This window comes from Myotis davidii, unplaced genomic scaffold, assembly GCF_000327345.1.
Source record: "Myotis davidii unplaced genomic scaffold, ASM32734v1 scaffold49, whole genome shotgun sequence".
NCBI lineage: Eukaryota > Metazoa > Chordata > Mammalia > Chiroptera > Vespertilionidae > Myotis > Myotis davidii.
The window spans coordinates 6,681,172-6,688,588 of record NW_006300375.1 but is presented as its reverse complement, the minus strand read 5'-3'; positions in this window follow the sequence as shown (position 1 = coordinate 6,688,588).

Genomic DNA, 7,417 nt, shown 5'->3' with positions numbered 1-7,417 from the left:
ACTGCACTGTGCCCAGGCCCAACCCTGCTCCTGGTCTTTACAAGATGCATTCAAGATGAGGTCTTGGGTAATAATCATAAAAAAAGTCAAACTCTCCTGAGACTCTCTAGGGCTTGATCTGGAAAAAAAGGATTGTTTGGATTGAATTTCTAAAGGGCTGTCATTGCTTCTTCCTTTCTTCTTCTTCCTTCTCCTTCTCCTTCTCCTTCTCTTTCTCCTCCTCCTCCTCCTCCTCCTCCTCCTCCTCCTTCTCCTTCTCCTTCCAGTACCTGGCACAGGATGTTATAGTAACAGATATTTCAAACATTTTTCAGGGCTGCTCTGGTATTTCTCCAAAGATGTTCTCTTTGTTTCTCTGTTCCTGTCTCTGATTTATTTTCATATTCTCTCTTTTACTCTCCCTCCCCCTCCCTCTCCCCTTTCCTTCCCCTTGTGTAGATACCAAATTTTAGCTATCTCTTGAATTTTGACCAGTTAACTTTGGATGCAGACCTTGTTCTCTGAACAACTAGTTATTTGCAGTAACTCTTTGTTCTCCTGGATTTTTCTTTTGTTCCTCAGCCCCGGTTTGCTTCTGATCCACAGTACTGTGCAAAATGCAGCATTTTTTGGCCCAGCTTTACTGAGGTATTGAAGTATAACATTGTGTAAGTTTAAGGTACACATGCAGTGATTTTATATATGTTATATTGCAAAGTGATTACCATGATAAGGTTAGTTAGCACATGTATCACTTCACATAGTTACAATTTTCTTGTAATGAAAACTTTTAAAATCTACTCTTTTAGCAACTTGCAAATATTCAATACAGTATTATTAACTACAGTCACCATGCTGTACATTCCTTCCCAGGACTTATTTGTCTTATAAGTGGAAGTCTGTACCTTTTCTACCACCTTCACCCATTTTTCACCCCTTGCCCAATCTGTACTCTATTTCTATGAATTTCATTTTTAAATGTTTCACATATAAGGCAACGATTTTATGGGTAGGATACCCAAAGCACAGCAACAAAAGCAAAAATAAAGTGGGACTATGATCAGACTAAACAACTTCTGCACAGAAGGGACCTTTAAAACAATGAAAAGGCAGCCTACAGAATGGTTTACAAATATTAGTAAACCACATATTTGATAAGGGGTTGAGATCCAAAATATATAAGGAACTCATAATATCCAATAACATTTAAGAGTCAAATAATTCAATTTAAAAATGGGCAAACAACCTGAATAGACTTTTTTCCAAAGAAGTTACTCACATGGCCAGCAAGTGCATGATGAGATGCTTACATCTCCAATCATCAGGAAAATATAAACCAAAACCACAGTGTAATAATTTGTTAAAAGGTCTCCTGCCTACACTTTCATAACCACATATTCAGCCAATTAATAATTTTCATTCTTAAGAAGAGTCCATTGTTAAAAGTAGTGATTTGCCGAAAAGAAATCCTTTGCGGCTGCAAAGTACTTAGGGATTTTGATTTCATTAAACGGCCACAAAGTAAAAGAAAATGTGATAAGTGTAATTTCTTTTTCTTTTTGGCAAAATTAATTCATTATTTGGAAAATCAGCAGTGCCAAATCCTAAAATATAAATTTTAGCCTATGAGTTGTAAGTGAAAGCATATATACCAATGAAACAGTACAATCAATATTTTAAAGTCAACCTTGAATTTCAAAACTCTTGACTAGTGAGAGAGTGAGAACATACTTAGTGGGGCAGGTAATGAAGTTGAGAGCGATAAAGAGACCTCTGACTCTCAGTCATGGCTGGGAAGCAATGCAGAGTGTGCTCTCTACTGGGATTGTCCCATTCAACATGCTGTCAGTATTTTGAATGAAGGCAGAGAAGGACCACCTATAATTTTTACAAATGATAAAGATACAAATAAAGAATTTTTTTTTGTAATGAAAACTTTACAAACCTTAAGAGTTTCATCATCCAAGCTGATTTATGATGTTGGTGTTTGAACAGAATTTTAATGAGTTTTGCATGTTACATGATTTCTGCAAAAAGCAATTCTAATCATGGGTTACATTCATGGATGGGGAGGTTTCACATAATGAAAGAAATATTGGTTCTTTTCATTTTGAAAGCTCTTATTATTAGACCAGATCTGGGATGGTTTGTTCATTTCTACCTGTGACATTTTAAGTGCCAGTGAAATAGGAGAAGATAATAGGAAGAGGAGGATCAGAAAGATGAGGTATTTAAAAATGATGCTTTTTTGAGGAACAATGGGGAAATTGGCTGTATGTAGTCTGAAGAGGAAGCTAAGGGGAGACATCATTGCAAATGATAAAACGTTTTCAACTTAACATTTAAGAGTCAAATGCTGGGTATAATCCTCATGACTGACCTAGTGGTGAGGGCCGGTGTGAACACGGAGAATTGTCCCGGGGTGCAGGCTGTGGTAAGTATTATAATCAGTATACAGTCAGGAAAACAAATGACTCTAGAGATAGTGCAGAAAGAAAAATATGCGGTCTATGCAAAGCCCAATGCCTTCTTTCTTCTCTGGCCTTCAACCTAACCTCCAAACCTGACCAAATCCAGCTCTAAAGAAAGTCGTGAAGATGTTAGTTTTCTGATTTCCTGTGATCTTGACAGGTGCACAGGGGAGATTATGGAAGGTTTTGGTCTGTTGCCCATTAGCACAAGTAGGGTTAAAAGTTGCTATGGAAACAGAGGCCCAGGCAGGATATATAGAGAAAACCATGGTCATAGAAGGCTTCACACCCACAGATATTTGAGGGTCTGCTTTGGGAAAGGCAGAGAGATGCTCTGTGTTGTCCCACAGACCAGTAACTGACATAAATTATTCAGAGGTGAAATTTAGCTACTTATGAAAAATAGCTTCATAACTGGAATTCATGGCACAATGATCTGTTTTGTTATCAGGTGAGGTGCTCAAGCAACAATATTGTGGGAATTTTTCATGGATGCTGCAGAAGGAATTCTTGGAGTAGGTGGTAGATTTGATTGGATGGCATCTACCTTAAATTTTACAATTTTAGGACTTCTAAACTGCTCATCTAAAAATTAAAAATGTATAAAAAGTCGATGAATTAATATACAAAACATGAATAGAAATTAACAAAAGGAATTCAATGTATTCAGCATGTTTCAAAAACCTGGAAAAAAACAAATATTAAGCCTTTCTTATCAGCCCTTTCCAGGATTCTGAACTTTCAAAAAAATAAATATTCATCAGCACCCCAAATAATAAGCCTTTGGGTTTCTCTGCACAATTTGGGTAGGAAAAAGCACCTCCTTCCACATAGATGTTGGCAGAGTCCTGAAGGGTGGCAGCTAAGGAGCCAGCCTCAAATGTCAGGGCTCAGAGCGGCATCTGTGTGTGAGAGTAGATTGTCCCATTGGTAAATTCCACTCACTGGCAGGGGCACAATTATGCTGTTATTGACTAAAATGCCTCCTCCTCTTTCACCCAGACATATCTCAAGTGGTACAAGTGGCGAATAAGGATGCATTTCCTCTCTATGTAAGAGAAATTAACTAAAAAGTAGGGGGGATGATGGCATAGCTTCATTTATTATGTAAATAAGAAAGTACACTAATAAAGAATCTCATCTTGCCGAAACCGGTTTGGCTCAGTGGATAGAGCGTCGGCCTGCAGACTGAGAGGCCCCAGGTTCGAGTCCGGTGAAGGGCATGTACCTGGCTTGCGGGCACATCCCCAGTGGGAGGTGTGCAGGAGGCAGCTGGTCGATGTTTCTCTCTCATCGATGTTTCTAACTCTCTATCCTTCTCCCTTCCTCTCTGTAAAAAACCAATAAAATATATATATATAAAAAAAAGAATCTCATCTTTGATATCTAAGTAGCAAGCAGCTGGCATCCAGCTCATTCACTGTAGAATTCCTTATAAAGCATCCCAGGCCAGAGGTTCCCAGTAAGCTTGCGTAGAGTCAATAATGGGAAGTCAGGATTGCCATATACAGCCCTCTGGGAGTCAGAACAGCAGAGCAAGGAGAGCCCTGGGTTCTAATCTTCTTTATGCTGGTCATTAGCTGTATGAGCTTAAGTATTTTATATCATCTGTAAGTGTCTACTTCAAAGGGTTCTTATAAGATTAAAAGAGATAATGTATGTAACACTATCTCAATATATGGTATCTGTTATTATTATTCCTTGGGTGCTTCTAGTGGTTAGAGACTTTTTTTTTTGGATTAAACTAATTCCAGTTTCCCTGTAACTTGAACCCACTAACCCTCATTATGGCTTGGGAGCTTCACGTAATAAAGGAATTTTATCTTTAACGGACAGACTTTTAAATATTTGAAAACAGGAATCGTAACTTCGCTCATTAATTCTTTTCTAGGCTAAAGGTCTTCATTCCCTTACTTCTTCTCATGTTCCCTGGCTCCCGGATACCCCCTGATCCTCACGAGCAGAGATGTTCTGAACACAAAGTGAGGCGGGGAATGGGATGGACTGTGGCTAAGAGGTTGGAACACAGAGATGGGCATGGGGAATGGAGGGTAGAAAGGATTGGAGCAGCTCTAGGTTTGGTTATGGACTGGACGATTCAGCACCTCTGACCTGCTTCCTGGTATTCACAAGGTCTGAGGTCGGCATTGGTCCAGAGGCACTGACCTGTCTGCCACGCCACACGCTGCGTCCAACCCGGATTTACTCACAGCTTGAGTAACGGCTGCCTGTGTGGTGGTTTGTGGGTTTCCAGAAACATTTCTTCTCAAAACCTTCTCCTCTGATGTTGCCTGAAAATCATGTATTTAATTCTTTAACCTTTTATCTGAAATGTCTACAGACAACCCTGAGCTAAACCATACTTTAACTAATTTAATAATAACAGATAATATGTAACACTTATTTTAAATCATGCTTTAAAGCATTAAAATTAATTCTTTTCAGATACATGGCCCTATGAATTTTACGAAGATACACAATCATGTAACCAGTGCCAAAATCAGATTTAGGTACCACTGCTCCACGTCACTTTACAATCAATGACTCCCTCAATTTGCAGCCCCTGGTAACACCATTGATTTTTCCCCTGTCTATAGTTTTTGCCCTTTTCTGGAATGCCACATAAATGTCATTGTACAGTTTGTAACCACTTTCTTCTTTCACTTAACATAATCCTTTTGAGAATCATAGTTGTATAGCATGCATCAGTAATTTGTTCCTTTTAATTGCACCACAATTTGTTTGTCCATTCACTAGGCAATAGGCATTTGAGGTTTTTTTCCTCGGTTTTGCAGATTTTGGATAAAGCTGCTATAAAATTCCATGCTCGGGTGTTATAGACACATATGTCTTTATTTCTATTGGGTGACAACCTAGGTTGGTATAGTAAGTTTATTTTTGTTAGTTTAACTTTTTTAAGAGGCTGCCATTGTGTATTTCCACCAGAAAAAAAATATGAGAATTTTGGTTGCTTTACATTCTCATCAGTACTTGATATTGTCTACATATACAGGGTGGAACAAAGTAGATATTCAGTTGTGAGTACACGGACACAGAGTTTATTCTTGTATATTATTATTAATTATTGTATTATTTTCCATATGAACAACTGTAGACCAACTTTTGCCCCACCTTGGTTTTCATTGTGGTTTTAATTTGCAATCTCCTCATGCTTAATGGCATTAACCATTTTTTTCATGTGCTTATTTGCCATCTTTATCTCTTCTTGGTGAAGTGTCCGCTCAAATTATATGTCCTTTTGTATTAGGTTTTTTTCTTGTTATTGAGTTGGGAAAATTCATATATGTATATTGGGTATCCGTCCTTAATCATATATGTGTTTCTTTAGTTTTTTTTTTCAATTATAGTTCCATGCAGTATTATTCTGTATTAGTGGTTAGAAAATCATGTACTTTACACAGTGTCCCCACCACACTGCTTCAAGTACTCACCTGGCCCCCTACAGATTTACCTCAATTCATATATGCCTTTAGTCCATTCTTGGTTCTTTGCTTTTCCATATAAAGTTTAGAATCAGTCTGCAAAATTCTACCAAGAACTATGCCTGAATTATTTTCCAGATTGCTTGGATCTATGGTTCAGTTTAGAGAAGAAATTAGATTCTTATGTTATTGAGCCTTCTGACCCATGAGCTTGTTACATTGTGCCATTTATGGTGGCCTTCTTGATTTGCTTCTTTAATGTTTTGCATTTTTAAGCATTTAACTTTTTTCCTATATTGTGTTCACTCTGTTTCATTTTGTGTTGTTATTTTTCAATGATACTGTTTTTTATTAACTTTACTTCCTAATTGTTCAAGTATTATAAAGAAATATAGTGATTTTTATATCTTCTATCCTGTGATCTTGCTAAACTTACTAGTTATAGTACCTTTTCTGAAAATTATTTGGGATTGTCTTCTTAAATTGCCTTATCTACTGCAAATAAAGACAGTTTTATTTTTTCCTTTCCAATCTGTATTCATTCATTCACTCATTCATCCATTTTCGCTTCCTTCATTGCTCTGATTAAGACCTATAAGTGATGAAAGCACACCTCCTGGCCTTATTCCCAATCTTAGGGGAAAAACGTTCCATCTATGGTAGAAGTATAATGTAAGTTGTAGGCTTTTTATATGGACAGTTTATCAGTTGGAGAAAGTTCCCACCTGTTATTAGCTTGCCAGGAGTTTCTATTACAGCTTAATGTTGAATTTTGCCAAATCACTTTCTACAAGTATTAGATGATCATATATTTGTTATTTTTAGTTTGTTGATGCACTGAATCACATTTATTGATTTTTGAATATAAAATCAACTCCATTCCTGGAATATAGCTCACTTGGTCTATTGTTTTTACATGACTTGTTAATACGGATAAGGACTGTGTACCATATTCATGAAATATATTATCTGTAGATTTTTATATGATTTATTGACAAATTTTTTCTACATGGTAATATTGGCCTCATAAAATGAGTTGGATAGGTTTGCTTCCTTCTTTATTTTTAAGAATATTTGTTTAGGATTGTTATTCTTTTTTCAGTGTTAAGAAGAATCCACCAGTAAAGCCACTTGGGCCTAAATTTTACTTTTTTGAAAGGATTTTTAACCATGAATTTAATTTCTTTACTAGATGTAGGACTAATCAGGCTATTTCTTTTTGCACAATCATTAATAGTTTATATCTTTGTATGTGTGTTAATTTCAACTCTAGTTGTTGAATTTATTGACATAAATTTGTTAATATTTTTCACTGACTTTTTAGTAGCAGTAAGATCATTATGATGTTCCCTCTTTCATTCCTTCTTGAAAACTGTTTTTCCCTTCCCATTTGTCTGACTATAGGTTTATTATCATTATAACTAGAGGCCCGGTGCACAAAAATTTATGCACTCAGACGGGGGGAGGGGGGGGCTCAGCCCGGCCTGTGCCCTCTCGCAGTCTGGGACCCCTCGGGAGATAACG